At 47.2% G+C, this 15,861-nt stretch overlaps 1 protein-coding gene across 1 annotated transcript in view; it reads right to left on the reverse strand.

The window, feature by feature from the left end:
• Positions 1-15,540, reverse strand: part of LOC140722910 (NACHT, LRR and PYD domains-containing protein 3-like) — a 54,379-nt gene extending 38,839 nt beyond the window's left edge. Inside the window, exons 1-2 of the mRNA XM_073037547.1 lie at positions 15,467-15,540; positions 5,651-5,813 (exon numbers count right to left, since the gene is read on the reverse strand). The gene's annotated coding sequence lies outside the window, so the exon portion shown is untranslated. The remainder of the gene's footprint in view (positions 1-5,650; positions 5,814-15,466) is intronic.
• Between the last annotated feature and the right edge of the window lie 321 nt (positions 15,541-15,861).

Here is a 15,861-nt window from a genome sequence, read left to right on the forward strand (position 1 = left end):
GATCCACCACTGAAATAAACATCCTCTCAGACTCTGTCCACCCCCTCTCACACCATCTTTATCCTCACAGTAAAATCCCTCACCCTCGCCCTTCTGCCGAGATCCCTCCCCATTGGGCCCGCATCAAGCCGATGAACCGAGTGGTCTCCTCCTACCTCTCAGCAGTACATCAGACTCCGGCTGCAGGAGTCGCTTCACAAACCCCCCAACTTCCCTCGGAGGGACGTGGAAATAAATCAAAAAGCAGGACATTTACTTGAGGCTTGTTCCGCATTGACGGGGAGTTCGATGCGAGAGCGGGAGATGAAGGCAGCGGAGGTAACGCCCTCTCAGCTGCTCTGCCTCCTCTATTGGGCGTAACCAGTGATAAACATGGCTTCACACCTATGTGAAGAGTGTAACTCCTCTGTTGACTGTGGGGTGGGGTTGGTGGGTCAGGTAATTGTCACCTTAGCCGGTAATGTTCGACCGTCTCAACGCCAGTGTGACGTAAGGAATTGCACATGTGACTTCAGATCCTGGTGAGGGGGAACCCACACGTGATATCAGGCATGTGGGGGCGCAGAGTGACGTCAGATCCCGGTGTGGGAATCCCACACGTGACATCAGGCATGTGCCGGGGTTATTAAACGAACATAAATTGGACAATGATTGTATCATAAACAGAATACATGATAAATATAGATGTTTTCATTCAGTCAATATCAGACTTGTAAGTGTTGCATTTTGTCCCTAAAGCAGACAGGGAGCAACCATGCTCCAAGCGTCTGTCCCCACAACACCCACTGGGACAGCCTGCAGGTCCAAGGTGGGTCTGTTCACTCCGTTGTTTAAACCCAGACACCTCAAACAAAAGACAGCCACCGGGTCCTTATATTCGGTGTCTACATTCCCCCCAGCGCTAATGCTAAGGAGGCGCTTATGAAATGGTCGAGGCTATTAGCGATCTGCAGAACGCACACCCTGATGGTCTGTTTATTGTCGCCCGTGATTTCAACCACGCGAACCTTAAGTCAGTGCACCCCAAATTCCATCAGTATGTGGACTTTGCAACAAGCGGGGAGAACGTGTTGGACCGGGTTTACACAAACATACCCGACGCGTACCGGGCAGAGACCCACCCCCTCCTCGGATACTCAGACCACATCTCTGTTATGCTAATCCCAGCATACAGACCGCTCGTCAGGCGCTCCAGACCAGTTCAGAAGCAGGTGAAAACCTGGCCAGCAGGAGCCATCTCTGCTCTTCAAGACTGCTTTGAGCACACTGACTGGCACATGTTCAGGGAGGCTGCAACCGATGGCGACTCTATCAAGTTAGAGGAGTACACAGCATCAGTGACCAGCTACATCAGCAAGTGCATTGATGATGTTAATCTGTCCAAGACCATCACTATACGTGCCAACCAGAAGCCATGGAATACCGCAGAGGTGCGTGCGCTGCTGAGGTGCCGCGACTCCGCCTTCAGATCAGGCGACAAGGCAGCTTTAACAACAGCAAGAGACAAACTGTCCCGAGCCATCAGAGGGGCAAAGCGTGCACACGCCCAGCGAATCCACAGCCGCTTCCATGACAGCGGCGGCATGCGGCGCATGTGGAAGGGCATCCAGGACATCACCAATTACAAGACAACATCACCTGACTATGCAAGTGATGCCTCCCTCCCAAATGTGCTGAATAACTTCTACGCCCGGTTTGAGGAGGAAAATGACGAGGCGGCGAGGAAGTCCACCCCTCCTACAAACGACCAGGTGATGTGTCCCACCGTGGCCGATGTGAGAAGATCCCTTTGCAGGGTCAACCCACGGAAGGCTGCTGGACCAGACGACATCCCTGGTAGAGTGCTCAGAGGATGTGCAGACCAGCTAGCAGATGTTCTCACTGACATCTTCAACATCTCCCTGAGCAGCGCCACCGTTCCAACGTGCTTCAAGGCCGCCAACATCGTCCCCATGCCGAAGAAGTCTTCAGTTTCCTGCCTAAATGACTACCGTCCCGTTGCACACATATCCATCATCATGAAGTGTTTCGAGAGGCTCGTCATGAGGCATATCAAGACCCTGCTGCCCCCTCACTGGGCCTGCTGTTGCCACCACCATCCACCTGGCCCTAATCCACCTGGACAAAAAAGACACATACGTTCGAATGCTGTTCAGACTTAAGTTCAGCACTCAACACAATCATCCCTCAGAAACTGATTGGAAAGCTGAGCCTACTGGGCCTGAACACCTCCCTCTGCAACTGGATCCTAGACTTCCTGACTGGGAGGCCTCAGTCAGTCCGGATCGGGAACGGCATCTCCAAAACCATCACACTGAGCACAGGGGCTCCCCAGGGCTGCGTGCTCAGTCCACTGCTGTTCACTCTGCTGACCCACGACTGTGCTGCAACAGATAGCTCGAACAACATCATCAAGTTCGCCGATAACACGATCGTGGTAGGTTTCATCAGCAAGAATGACGAGTCAGCTTACAGAGAGGAGGTGCAGCGGCTAACGGACTGGTGCAGAGGCAACAACCTGTCTCTGAATGTGAACAAAACAAAAGAGATGGTTGTTGACTTCAGGAGGGCACGGAGCGACCACTCCCCACTGAACATCGACGGCTCCTCGGTAGAGATCGTTATGAGCACCAACTTTTTTGGTGTTCACCTGACGGAGAATCTCACCTGGTCCCTCAACACCAGCTCCATAGCAAAGAATGCCCAGCAGCGTCGCTACTTTCTGCGAAGGCAGAGGAAAGTCCATCTCCCAACCCCAATCCTCATCACATTCTACAGGGGTTGCATTGAGAGCATCCTGAGCAGCTGCATTACTGCCAGGTTCGGATAATTGCACCATCTGAGATCGCAAGATCATGCAGCGGATAGTGAGGTCAGCTGAGAAGATCATCGGGGTCTCTCTTCCTGCCATCACGGACATTTCCACTACACGCTGTATCCGCAAAGGAAACAGCATTATGAAGGACCCCATGCACCCGTCATACAATCTCTTCTGCCTCCTGCCATCTGGGAAAATGCTCCGAAGCATTCGGGCTGTCACGACCAGACTATGCAACAGTTTCTTCTCCCAAGCTATCAGAATCCTCAATACCCAGAGCATGGACTGACACCTTGCCCTATTTAGCCTGTTTATTATTTATTGTGATGCCTGTACTATTTTTGTGCACTTTACACAGCCCTGTGTAGGTCTGTAGTCTAGTGCAGCTTTCACTGCGTTGTTTTTACGTATTTCAGTCTAGTTTTTGTACTGTGTCATGTAACACCATGGTCCTGAAAAACGTTGTCTCATTTTTACTATGTACTGTACCAGCAGTTATGGTCGAAATAACAATAAAAGTGACTTGACTTGACTTGAAGCCTTATTCGTCCTCGTTACTTCAGAGGAGATAAACCCCCGTTTTCCCACTTCAATCCGTCAACCTTACAGCTCCGCCAACTCCTTGTTGAGGAAGAGTGACATTAAAGAAACTGGCTTGTTGGATCTTTTCCGGGAGTCGGGTTAGGAAACACGTGGCGGGATCTACGGACGTAACTCCTAAATGACGAAGCCCACATCCCCATTGGTTGATATGCTAAATGGTTATTTGCTGTCACCAATGAGGGATAAGTGAAATTCAGGTCACCGCGACAGATACCGGGCACGCACAGCATGCTCAAATCGTCTCAACGTCAGCCCGGGAGCGCGAGGGTGACGAAGCTCCGCGAGAGGATGCACGTGGGCAGTGGGCGGGGCGGTGAGCTCGTTCGCGCGGTAGATGGGGAGACTGTAGAGTCAGTAAGCGCGTCCCTCGGTACCGTACCGTGCTGGCCATTTCACCGAGTGAGTCATGGTCGATCCGCAACCCGCTGGGGTACAGCATTAACACACAAATCTCCATGTATGTAGTTAATCAATGTAGTTTTTCTTTTCAGTTCCACAATAACATTAATATCCGGCTGTTATATTGGCTTATACTAATTAAACTGTTAGAACTTTTCTAAACAGCACACCGAATGCATAAGTGGACCACTCAGCCCTCCGAAATTGCTACTGATCTGATTTAATTTTTTTTTACGCATTCCCCGATGTTCATTTCGAAAACAATTCAACCCCACTCTTTATAAAGAAACTAGGCTTTGAATGGAATCAAAGGCTTTAATTTCACTGGCCCGTGGGTACAAAGAGTTGCTGACTCCCGCGATTAACACCGGCAAGAAAAACAGGAGGGTGAGAGAGGGAGTGACGGGGTTGGGGGTGGATCTGTTGCTGCTTTTCACTACATGATGCCCTATCCACAGCCAAACCTCCCACCGTCCCTCTGAGCATTGTATCTAACTGAATATCATCTCCTTCATCATCTGATCCAACACGCTGCTTCCCATCCCGAAATGACTGAGTTTAAACCGACTCCGGCAGCTCCAGCAGTCCTGGCTGCAAAAACATCCGTTCATCTCAAGTACAGGTATAACCCATGCCTTTGGTACAGGGTCAAACAGGAACATTGCGAAACCTGTTTCTGCTTGATCACAGATTCACAGGTCTGACAATTTATTGGTAGAAAGATACTTGATGACGCCAGGCTACGTAAATGTACATTATTGGTTGGCATTTGCTAGTTAGGACTGAATGAAATGTGGTGGTGGGACATTTGGCTTCAAGAGGGTTTGCTCTTAGCAGAGGCTTGCACGACGATATGCTCCAGGGCAAGTATATCATTGCATCTTGCAATAGACAGAGGAGTCAATGACATGTTCTGGAGAGCGCCCTCTTCTTTGTGGTGGCGTGTTGGGGAGGAAGCATTAAGAAGAGGGACGCCTCACGTCTTAATAAGCTGGTAAGGAAGGCGGGCTCTGTAGTGGGCAAAGTACTGGAGAGTTTAACATCGGTAGCTGAGCGAAGGGCGCTGAGTAGGCTACGGTCAATTATGGATAACTCTGAACATCCTCTACATAGCACCATCCAGAGACAGAGAAGCAGTTTCAGCGACAGGTTACTATCGATGCAATGCTCCTCAGACAGGATGAAGAGGTCAATACTCCCCAATGCCATTAGGCTTTACAATTCTACCGCCAGGACTTAAGAACTTTTTAAAAGCTATTATTAATGCTTTTTGAGATAGTGATTTAGATGCATATCATATTTTTTACTGAGTTAAGTATTGTATGTAATTAGTTTTGCTACAACAAGTGTATGGGGCATTGGAAAAAAAGTTGAATTTCCCCATTGGGATGAATAAAGTATCTATCTACCTATCTATCTATCTATCTATCTATCTATCTATCTATCTATCTATCTATCTATCTATCTATCTATCTATCTATCTATGTTGCTGTCGTTCATGTTAATTCCACATTTTTGCAATCACTACAGCAGGAAGCAGTTGCGGCGTCTTATAAAGGGAGGAAATTCTCACCGCGTTTTGAAATTATTATGACATAACACAGACAAGCAAGGAAACATCAGAAGTGATGTTTGAATTGAGCAAACAATATGAGGAATGTGCGTGGCCTCACAGAGCTGATGCTGACAGCAATTAGCAGATCTGGAGTGATTGCAACTGGCATAACTGGCACTTCCACATTTATACAGTTCCGCTCCAACTATTTCCTACCTTCCTTTGTACAGGTATGTAATGTCTAAAAGACCAGTGTTTGAGTAAATGAGACTCACCAAACTTCCTCCTGACTGAATCAATGGAATCAATGAAGGTTTCTCTCCAGTTGATGCTCTCAGTCCTCGGACTGGTTCAATTGTTGCTGTTCCCTCATCTTCAGTTGTGGTTTACTTCCAGTCGTTGGCTTTTCTTCCAATAAACCTCTCACCGCAGGTCTAACTTTAACCAGAGAGAATAGAGTATGTTACTAATACAAATGAGAACAAAGCATTAAACTGAAATTTAAATATTGAACGCATATATCATGATCCGAGTGAAGAAATCTGTAACTGTCCCTCACACTTTACAAAGCCTGACATGGGATGCAAAGGAACACACACGAAATGCTGGAGGAACTCATCAGGCTAGGCAGCATCTGTATGTCGACGCTGCTCTCTTCAATAGACGCTGCCTGGCCTGCTGAGTTCTTCCAGCATTTTGTGTGTGTTGCTTGGATTTCCAGCGTCTGACGATTTTCTCTTGTTTGTCATGGGATACAATGAAGTCATCGCTCAGTCATAGTATAAGATACAAGTCATAATACATCGGAGTAGAATTGGATGACTCGGTCATTCTAGTCTGTTGCTCAATCATTCATGGAAGATTTTATTTTCAACACCTTATTCTCGCTTCCCTGCTATAACACTCAACCTATTTAGCAACCCAAAATGTGAATATACCCAACGATAGCCTCCACCACCCTCTGTGACATCAAACTTCACATTCCCCCAACCTTTGGCTGAAGCAATTTCTCTCAGCTCAGTTTTTAAGTGAAGCTTCTTTATTTCTGCGGCAATACTGTCAGATCCCAGACTCTCCGTCTAATGAAGGCATCCTCTACATTCTCACTGCATCCAGACTTGTTGCTATTCAGTTGGTGTAAATAATCACTCCCGCCCTATCTACCCACCCCCCCCCCCACCCCGAACACTATCCCTGTGAACTGCACTGACACAGGCCCAGGGCCATCACTGTTCCACACGCATAAAGCTTATGATTCCTCAGCTTATTTTGTGAACCTTGTTAGCAACAACTGTACTGAATACATTTCCGTGAAAAACAGGACATTTGGTACAAGGATAATGTACTGGGAAAAATCTGGTTTCTTTACTCTTCTATTAACTCTCACAAAACGAGCGCAGGTGCCCTGTTTCATTCACAGAGGATATAAAATGTTCCAGGGTGAATGTAATAAAGAGAAACTGGAATCACAAGAAATGCTCAGCAGGTAAGGAATTGCTGTGGGGAGAGGAAAAAAGATAGCGATTCAGTTTCCTAACCTTTCGTCAGAATGGATTCATCCAGTTTCTAGTGGAAAATCTTGGGGTGCTCTCCATGGAGCGGTAGGGACTGAGGGAAGATCTATAGAGGATTATAAGATTATGAAAGACATTGACAGAGTAGACAGGGAGCATCTTTTCGCTGGTTAGAAATGTCTAATATCAGAGGCCATGCAATGAAGGTGTGAGCGAGTAAATGCAATGGAAATGTGAGGGTAAGTTGTTTTACTCAGAGAGGTGTGGATGCCTGGAATGCGCTGTCTGTTATGGTGGGGGAATCAAATACATCGGAGGCTTTTAAGAGACGTTTAGATAGATGTGTGTGAGGAAGATTGAGAGGATATGGACATTTTGCAGGTAGGAGATTTTTGGGGTGGGTGTTGATATACTTTTCAGCTGGTTTGGCAAACCATTGTGGCCGAATGGCCTGTTCCTGTGATGTACTGTTCCATGTTCTGTTCTATCTTCAGCATCTTGAGTTTCCCTTTGACTCCCACTGGCAGATAGACAGGTGACAGTGAAGAGGAATTTCCAAATGTGAATTGATTTCTGAAACCCCGGGCTATTTCTACTGGTGCAAACACTAAACAGCGTATTTAATCACAACCTCTCCCTGTGAGGCATGGAATGGGAACTCATTCTCTGCTTCGCTTTCAAGGGAAATTCAGAACCAAACATCTGAGCACAGAACAGGAATACTCGCTCAACATCTCATAAAACCGGACAACTTGATCCCCGGTTCATTTTATCTGGGTCAAAACATGTGTGGTATCCCAGGATCCAACCTCAGAGGGTCACAGCCCGCACCGAGAGCCTCGCACATCTTTTCCAGATCACACACTGAGAGATTCACGCTACCAATATCCAGCCCCCGGAGACGTCTGCTTCATTGAGGAAGGAGGAACATCCAGCCGCATCTGTAAAAGAACAAACGTAGACCGAAGCCCAAACACAGACAGTCCCATATTCCCGGAGCCTCCATCCCAAGATTGTATCTCAAGCACCAGCTCTCCCAGGGCTCTTTCCTGCCGGTAATATGCGGCAGTGTCTCAGCTAATCCCAGTTCAAAACCTTACACTCCCACACCAACCTATTACAGAACTGGGGCCTGATGATCCTTTGTCTGGATGGAGATCAGCCGGGAAACATGGACACTGGGTCACGAAGAGGGTGCTGATACATTTCAACTTGTCTCCTCAGTTACATTGAGCACATTTGTTCATTATTTTATTGGCGACAGTCATCAAGCCCAGGTCAATTAACAGCAACTTTCCCCGTCGTGTAACAAGAACAATATTTTTTAAATATAACATTGAAAATATAGCACTGGAAACTGAGTACAGGATATTTCTTTGTTCTTTTGATGCACAAAACACTGACTGATTGCAAGATGTTTGACACACTGCACAGAATCGCATAAATGCAATCCCTACAATCATTAGTTGTTCCTTCATTCCAGCACAGACATCATCCGTCCCGCACAGTGAATGATCAAAGCATCCTCGTATCAACACTGGCTGCTGAGGCCCCTGTCTCTCCGCTGAGAGTCAGTAAACAGAGAGAGATAAACATGTTCAACTGTCCTTGCAGCTCCAGCGAGCTGTTGCCCTGGCGACGGAGGAAGTGGCTTGCAAAGATAACTGAAAAAGGAAATAATACTCAACTTGACATGTTCTGAATTTTATTATGGCAAAGATGAAATGATCATTCAGCCATTTTGTAACGGTGAAACTAAAATTCCACTGGTTGTATTTACCCTGTCGAGGTGCATTCAGCCAATCTCACGGTGGTTCCATCTCTACAGAACTTCCAGCAGTGCAGACGCTGGTCCAAAATAAAAACACGTTGTTGGATACAACCCGTCTGCAACAAATGTCGATTATGTGTTCAAGTTTAATGTAGATTCATAGAGCCTTTAGAGCACAGACAGAGGACTCTTAGCCCGTCCATTCCGTGCTATGTTCGGTCCGGTACCATCAGCCTGCACCCAGACCATAGCCCTCTAGACCACCCTCACCTATGTACCTACACAGACATCTCTTACATACTACAATTGAACCTTCATCTCTAATACGGCTGGGAGCTCTTTCAGCATTCGCACTGCCCTCAGAGTGAAGCAGTTACCCCTCAGATTCCCTTAAGTATTTCACTTTTTAAGGATGCGTACAGCTCTTCTACTCTTCCACCACTGGGAAGGTCAGAACACAACTTGGTGCATCTCAAACTCTGCTACGTGCATCTGGTGAAGAGTAAACCTGCAACCTCGAGGTCAGTGAGGAAATGGTCGGGGGAGGCTAATGAGGCACTCCAGGATCGTTTAGAGGCGACAGACTGGCAGGCCCTCTGTGAGCCACATGGAGAGGACATTGATGGGCTCACAGAGTGCATCACTGGTTACATCAACTTCTGTGTGGACTGCAATGTTCCGGCAAGAACTGTCCTTTGTTATTCAAATAACAAGCCATGGGTAATAAAGGACATTAAGGACATCCTGAACGCTAAAAAGAGGGTGTTTCGAGATGGAAATAGGGAGGAGCTGAGGACAATACAGAGGGACCTGAAAGCCAAGATCAAGGAGTCTAAAGACAAGTATAGGAGGAAGCTTGAGTGGAAACTCCAGCAGAACAACATGAGAGAGGTCTGGAGTGGGATGAGGACCATCACTGTTGCAAACTAGCAACAGAGGAGCAGACGGCAGTGTGGACAGGGCCAACGAACTTAACCTGTTCTTCAACAGATTTGACACTGTGGCCCCTGCTCATCCTCCTCATGATTCTTCTGTTGTCGGCTCCCAACCAACACATACTCCACTGTCCACTCCTACTCTTCCTCAAAGCCCCCTACCCTGCTCACGTGACTACACACCTCCTACATTTGAAACCACCACGGTGGGCTTCACAGCTGAACAGGTGAGAATACAGCTGAAACGTCTCCACCCAAGCAAGGCTGCAGGCTGCTCAAGGCCTGCGCCCCCCCATCTATGTAGAGTACTTCACCATGTATTCAACCGGAGCTTGAGTCTCCAGAGGGTTCCTGTGCTGTGGAAGAACTCCTGCCTCGTCCCTGTGCCGAAGACGCCGCGCCCCCGTGGCTCTAATTACTACAGACCGGTGGCATTGACCTCCCATATCATGAAGACCCTGGGGAGACTTGTTCTAGAGCAGCTCCGGCCTATGGTTTGGCCACACTTAGACCCCCTCCAGTTCGCCTACCAGCCCTGACTAGGAGTTGAGGATGCCATTGTCTACCTGCTGAACCGTGTCTACGCCCATCTGGACAAGCCGGCGAGCACTGTGAGGGTCATGTTTTTTGACTTCTCCAGTGCATTCAACACCATCCGCCATGCGATGCTGGGTAAGAAGATGACAGTGATGCAGGTGGATGCTTCCCTGGTGTCATGGATTACTGATTAACTGACTGGCAGACCACAGTACGTACGCTTGCAGCACTGTGTGTCAGACAGAGTGGTCGGCAACACTGGGGCTCCACAGCGGACTGTCCTGTCTCCCTTTCTCTTCACCATCTACACCACGGACTTCAACTTTTCCACAGAGTCTTGCCATCTTCAGAAGTTTTCTGATGACTCTGCCATAGTTGGATGCATCAGCAAGGGAGAAGACGCTGAGCAGAATCACCTACAGCTTAATGTGAAAAAGACTAAGGAGCTGGTGGTGGGCCTGAGGAGGGCTAAGGCACCGGTGACCCCTGTTTCCATCCAAAAGGTCAGTGTGGACATAGTGGAGGATTACAAATACCTGGGGATACGAATTGAAAATAAATTGGACTGGTCAAAGAACACTGAGGCTGTCTACAAGAAGGGTCAGATCTGTCTCTATTTCCTGAGGAGACAGAGGTCCTTTAAAATCTGCCGGACGATGCTGAGGATGTTCTACGAGTCTGTGGTGGCCAGTGTTATCATGTTTGCTGTTGTGTGCTGGGGCAGCAGGCTGAGTGTAGCAGACAACAACAGAATCAACAAACTCATTCGTAAGACCAGTGATGTTGTGGGGGTGGAACTGGACTCTCTGACAGTGGTGTCTGAAAAGAGGATGCTCACCAAGTTGCATGCCATCTTGGACAATGACTCCCATCCACTGCATAATGTACTGGATAGGCACAGGAGTACATTCAGCCAGAGACTCATTCCAACGGGATGCAACACTGAAAGTCATAGGAAATCATTCCTGCCTGTGGCCATCAAACTTTACAGCTCCTCCCTCGGAATGTCAGACACCCTGAGCCAATAGGCCGGTCCTGGACCTATTTCCACTCGGCATGATTAACTTGTTTTTATATAATTATTTATGGTTTTATATTGCTATATTTCTACACTATTCTTGGTTGGTGCGGCTGTAACGAAACCCAATTTCCCTCGGGATCAATAAAGTATGTATGTCTGTCTGTCTGTCTGTCCTTTTGCCCCAAATTCACCCTCAGATGGGCAAGCGCTTAACTGCATTCACACTATTTATACGACAATACATTTGTATAAATCCAGCAGGGTTTTCCAACATGGGATCTCTTTAAGACAATAACTCTGCTTCCACCTTAATGGATCTGAATTCCCATGTCAATTTGTTTTGTCCCACATTGCAGACCCCCTACTAGTCAATGAGTAAGTCATATCCTCGTTTGCACTGCCAAAATGTAACACCCCACACTTATCTGTATTAAATTCCATCTGATAGTTTTCAATTCAATTTCCCAGTTCCACATAACTCCGTTTTGCCAAGAGACTTGAATCTTTCCAGGGCAGTGTGCTAACAAGCTACAAATGAAACAAAAACTCAACAGATAATCTGTCGAAAGATATTTTTTTCCGGTCTAACACCCTGTATCGGATGGCTTTGAACAATTTCTAAATTGATTTCAAGTCCCCAGCATCTTGAGTGTTTCTTTAATTTCAACTGTTCACAGACAGACGACAGTGAGAAGGAATTTCCAAACACGGTGAGGATACTGAACCCGACGTGATAACCAATGATGCAAACACTGAACAGCTCATTCCAGGTACTCACTACCTCTGTGTATTGAGATTACCTCTCATATTCCTTCGATCGGACTCCCCAACCCTGGGAAACGAAGCCTGGTGTATGTAGCTGGGCATCAAGGGCTTCACAGACTACGTGAGGGAAAAGGTAGCCTTGACTGTACCAGTAACGCTTCCCTCCCTGGCGCTCTAAACACTGCTTCGAGGCACAACACAAGCCAGTCACGAAAACTACCCCCCGCCACCCCGAGAGCTGCGCAGTCAATGTCTGTGACAGAAGACGTAATAAGGCCTCTGCAAGGGTGCTGGGCCAGAAAACATCCAGGCTGAGCTCGCATACAGTGTGCACATCAGCGCATTGATCTCTTCACGGCCATTGCCAACACTTCACTCTTCCAGGCTGCCGTTCTCACCGGCTTCAAATCAGCCACCATCATCCCTGTACCAACGAACTCTACACATTCAGAACAAACCGATCTGACGCTGGTCAGTGTGGCGTGCATTGAACGGCTGATAACGGCACATATCAAAAACTCCAATCCTTACTCACTGGGCACTCACCAATAAACGTACGTACCGCATCACTCCAGGACAGATGCCATAGCGTCTGTCATTCCCCTTGACCTGACACACACTGAAAACAGGGACACTTGTGTCAGAATGCTGTTTCTGAATTTCAGTTCGGTATGTAACACTATAGTCCCACAGACATTGGTGAACCAATTCCTTCTCAGCCATCTAATTAAACCACTGCGCAACTGGATGTTGGGCTTCCTAGCTAACAGACCGCAGACAGTCAGGTTGCACAACCGCTGTTCCTTCCCATTATCCAGAACTTGGCTGTGTGCTGAGCCCACTGTTGTACACTCCACTCACACGTGTCTGCATGGCCAAACACCCAACAACCACACTGAGATTAAAATCGCCGATGACACAGTGTGGTGGGGCTCATCAGGAACAATATTGATATGTCATACAGAGAAAACAGCTTAAGACCTGGAGCCAGTCAAATAACCTCTTTCCCAATGTCAACAAGACAAAGGGGATGGTTATCGATTTCTTTCTCCCGCTTGATTTTATAAACCTTCAACGTCACCCAAATTTTTCTGTGCTCCGTGGAATAAAGATCCAGCTTGACCAACCTCTCCCTATAACTCGGCCGTCTAGCACAGGCAGCATCCTCATCAATCTCTTCTTCACCCTCTCCAGCTTGATAATAGTTTTCCTACAATATGGTGCCCACAACTGTACGGAATACTCGGTGTAGCCTCACAGGCTATTTATATAAATGCAATACGATGTCTGCAAACCAAAACTCATGCCTGACTGAATAAGGCCAGCATGGATAAAGCCTTCTTTTCCACCCTCTATACCTGCACGTCCGCTTTCAGCGAACGTTACCCTAGTAACCCCAGCTTGCTCTGTTCCACAACGCTTGGTGCGCCGCCATTCAGCATACCAGGCCCACCACGGTTTCACTGTACAAAATGCACCATCTTTCACTTGTCCAAGCTGAGAACCATTTCCTGTATCTCAGTCTATCTCCATCACTGACCAACATCTCTTTGAAATACATGATAACATGTTGCAATATCAACAAGACCCCCTGAAGACTCCTTAGTATCACAACTTGCTAGCCGTGCTATGTGTATTCATAAACAAATCATAGTCATGAATGACATATTTCAATACCAACACGCCCATCACAGTCGTCACAAGCCTCCATTCGCTAAATCCAACTTCAGTTATCGTCCTGTGTTTGCTGACATCGAGTCGGGTCAACATTGTTATCTCTTTCTAAAACGTCAACATGATTGGCAAGCTCGGCTCCGCTGGGCGGTGTAATCGGGGATTTCCCCACAACCAAAGTCCAAACGCTCCGATCATCTTTTTCGCTGCAAACTGAAGAGATTCAAACCCAGCTGAACAACCTGGAGTAGAGCTTGTATACTGCCTGTTCTATAATCTCAGGGACTCCATTCCAGTATTGCAGCTCCCCTGCGACGCTTCGCTGCCGGCGATTTGCCGTGGGTTTCCTGCCACTTCTGATTCACATATTAAGGTGGAACTGGAAGCAAACAAGTATTATAACCTACACAAAGACTGCTCAGTGACGCTTTGGGACCGACGATTTGTCGTGGTGATCCTGGCATTTCCGATTCACAAACTAAGGAGAACTGAACCTAATGATCGTCTATCCATCTTACTTCAAAATTCCTGCTAAAGAACATTGTCTCTCCTCTCTCTCTCTCTCTCTCTCTCTCTCTCTCTCTCTCTCTCTCTCTCTCTCTCTCTCTCTCTCTCTCTCTCTCTCTCTTTTACTGCACAGATATTATCTGACTGCAAAATGTTGGGGGCGCCCAATACTGTTCAACAGATCTGTGTAATGCCAGCCCCACCCCTCCTAATTTGTTAGTTCTCAGTCCATTCCTACTCGTGTGTAATACATTCCATACGGTCAATGCTCACAGCATCCTTTCCTCCCACTATCTCTCTGTTGCAGTTGCTCCCGAGGCCACTTTCTCTACGCTAAGAAGCGGTGACCACAGAGCGATAAATGTGTGCAACATTTCTTGCAGCTACCGAGGGCTGTTACCCTGAAAACGGAGGAAGTGGTTCACCGAAAATCATCGAGAAAGGAAATAACAAACACAACATAATATGCTCTGCGTTTCATTGTGACAAAAATCAGCACAGAAGCCATTTTGTAAGGCTGAAATTAAAATTTAAATGGCTTAATGGCTGCCTTTACCCTGCCTCGTGCTGTATTCAATTAAACATCAATTAATCGAACAAAGAAACACAGTTCCTGGAAAACATAGTAAAGTAAAAGTGCAGTACAATACTTGAGAATGAGACAAAGGTTAGAAAAAAGATTGTTGACATATATCATTGACGTGGTGAGGTACAGGCTGGAAGGAAATTGAACAAGAAGTTGTAACATATTGATCTGTGTGGATGGTATGTAAAGCAGAATTTTCACTGTACGTTAGTACATGGCAATAATAAACCATTCCTCACTTAAATTGTGTGGGAAACATTATACAGTCTGAGTTTCAGCTCCGGAACTTCGGGAGGGCGATTTCACCGAAGTGTACAAATTTTTGAGGAACAGGCAAGAGGAAAAGGCTTAATTCTCGCATTAATAGGGTTATGTACCCGGAAACATTCGCTGCGCTTCGGCGGGCCCTAACAGTGGAATGGAGTCAAGAAAAAAAAACTGCCCACACAGAAAGAGGGGACGTCAGAAATCTGCCATGTCTGAACTGCTGAAAGATAAAACTACCCATACACATGGAACAGCGTCCCGCAAACGCGATTACTCCGTTTAACCTCCGGCTGCAAGAACACAACAGGCCGAATTTCCCCAGGTACAGCGCATCTGATGATTGCAGTCCCGGCATCACCACACTACCCGTTCCTCGGGCTAAAGCAACAAGTGCTGAGCGGCGGCACGTCTCAGGCGGTTGGCTGTGAAGGTCCTACAACCCGGACCGACCCGCCAGTTTGATTGAATTAACGGGACTCAAATATGCCCGCTCGGAAGGGCCTCAACTACTCACCGGTGGGAACTTGATGTATTTGCCTCGCAGACAGCGATCCTACCCCCGTCTCCCCGCGACGATGCGCTTCAACTCAGAACGGAAAGAAAACCAAGACTGAGCATACGCAATTTGAGCCCCCGCGTCATCAGAGCCGGGGCGGGGCTTTTGGAGGCGGAGCAAAGAGCATAGACCATAGACCATATATGTCAAACTCAAGGCCCGCGGTGGAATTATCTTTGGCCCACGAGATAATATCTAATTACTATTAAAGCTGGCCCCAGTAATCGAAGCGCCTATGGCGTATGATATGGCTAATGCTGAGTTTATTCAGGTACCAGGTTTTCAGGGTATTTAGTGTTTATTCGGCAGTCTTCCTCGGCAGTCTTCTTCTTAAGAAACGGAATTTGTAAAGT

This window comes from Hemitrygon akajei, unplaced genomic scaffold (assembly GCF_048418815.1).
Source record: "Hemitrygon akajei unplaced genomic scaffold, sHemAka1.3 Scf000092, whole genome shotgun sequence".
NCBI classification, from domain to species: Eukaryota; Metazoa; Chordata; class Chondrichthyes; order Myliobatiformes; family Dasyatidae; genus Hemitrygon; species Hemitrygon akajei.